The sequence below is a fragment of the Mandrillus leucophaeus genome, unplaced genomic scaffold (assembly GCF_000951045.1).
Source record: "Mandrillus leucophaeus isolate KB7577 unplaced genomic scaffold, Mleu.le_1.0 Scaffold152, whole genome shotgun sequence".
Taxonomy (NCBI): domain Eukaryota; kingdom Metazoa; phylum Chordata; class Mammalia; order Primates; family Cercopithecidae; genus Mandrillus; species Mandrillus leucophaeus.
In genome coordinates, this window is record NW_012101499.1 from 4082594 (window position 1) to 4084836 (window position 2243).

The window sequence follows — 2243 nt, forward strand, 5'->3', positions numbered from 1 at the left end:
AGTCGGATACTGTCGCTTATGGATTGACTCATAGGCACTGCACAGTAAACTGTTATATCAAAAACTTGCCCAGGAGAAGCCTAACCATCTCCCGTGGACTTCTGAGGAAGCTGATCAAGTCAAGAAGCAGAAGGAAAGGCTCATAACTGCCCCTGTTTTAGCCTTACCCTCCCTAGAAAAGCCATTCTACATTTCTGTTAATGTGGACAGTGGGGTAACTTTAGGAGGGCTGACTCAAGAACACGGAGGCTGCCAGCAGCCCGTAGCCTTCCTATCAAAGGTCTCAGGCCCAGTCACTTATGGATGGCCTCAATGCATCGCGGCTACAGCAATACTAGTCAAGGAAAGCAGAAAGTTAACCTTTGGAGGAAAATTGACAGTAAGCAAGTCACACCAAGTTAGAACTATCTTAAACCAAAGAGCAGGGAGATGGCTTACTGACGCCAGAATCTTTAAGTATGAGGCCATTCTGTTAGAAAAGGATGATTTAACATTGACCACTGATAATTCACTCAACCTAGCAAGTTTCCTGACAAGAAATCCAAATCTAAGGAAGGAACATACATGTTTAGATTTCATTGATTACCATACAAAGGTTTGACCAGACCCAGGAGACACCCCCTTCCAGACTGGATGGCACTTATTCATAGATGGTTCCTCCGGGTGATTGAGGGAAAAAGACACAATGGGTATTCAGTGATTGATGGAGAAACTCCCGTAGAAATAGAGCCAGGAAAATTGCCCAACACTTGGTCTGCTCAAACGTGTGAGCTGTTTGCACTCAGCCAAGCCTTAAAGTACTTACAGAACCATGAAGGAACCATCTATACCAATTCTGAGTTAATTTGGACTAAACAAGGTCTTATTAATAGCAAAGGATAATTGAAATCCCAAACTTACAAGGTTTTCAACAAAAGTAAAGTTTGCTAAAAGTTAACAGTGTAACATGTATTATCCTAACTTCTAATCTTATGGCCTTAGGCAGTCTAGTCCACAGACATGAAGGAAGTTTGCTTTGGAAAAGAATGGTTATCATCTTTGGGGAAAAAAAAGGAGGGAGGGTGGGAGGAGAATTTATGTAAAAAGAATGTTATATGGTACATTCTTGTCCTAAAATAAATTAACTGGTTGTTCAAAGAAAGGGACATTTGCAACAAGTCAGAAAGTTGAGGCATGTCAACGAATTGTCTGTGAAAGTCGTGAAAAAAAAGTGTGTTATAAAAGGGAATTTATGCAAGAAATGTTGTATAATGTAACAGTAATTAGGACTCCTGAATATAAAACTATTGAAGAAACAGTTTATATGCAAGGTGTATAAGGAAAGTAAAATATACTTTTAGTAAAAGGATTATAAGGAGGCATAAGAATGTGGATTTTTACCTACATTAAAAGGTTAAAAAAAAAACTTTGTTTTGAAGGTTTAAGCAAGTTTTAAAATGTTAATTATAAAGGAAATTCTGTGTGTAAACATATTGGCTAAAGTTAAAAGGGTATCATCCAGTTTTTCTGTGAACTGGACATTAAAATAAAAGCACAATGGATTTTTCTTAAAGCACTAACTTGCTCTTTAACAAAAATTATAAAAGGTTAAAAAGAGTCTATAAAAATCTTACCTTATGGTTAGATGTTAAAATTAGATAAATATGTCTACATGATTTTATTAAAATTGATTGTAACATTAATAACACACTAATACAAAGGCGAAATTTAGCTTATCAGGTATAAAAATCATACAGGAAGCGTTGTCAAATATAAAATGGTGTTTGACTTTCTTTGGTCTAAAAACTAATACAAATAGGTGCTAAAGGAAATTTCTCAGTAAGAAGGCACCAAGGACTATAAAGTCCACTGCTGATATCCCTACATTTAAAACAAAAGATGAATTTCTTAGAAATCATTTACTTGGTTTATCTTCCACTTTCCTTTCCCTCAAAACTAAAGTTTTTTAGCACAGGTACCACTCCTAGAATCTCCGGTAAACCAGCACCAGCCTGAGGATCACGTTCTCATCAAAGGGTGGAAAGAAGGAAAACTCGAGCCACCTGGGAAGGACCCTACCTTGTGCTGCTAACCACTGAGACTGCTGTTCATACAGCAGAAAGAGGATGGACACATCACACCTGAGTCAAGAAAGCACTGGCTGGGCTCATGCCTGTAATCCCAGCACTTTGGGAGGCCAAGGTGGGCAGATCATGAGGTCAGGAGATCAAGGTCATCCTGGCTAACACGGTGAAACCCCATCT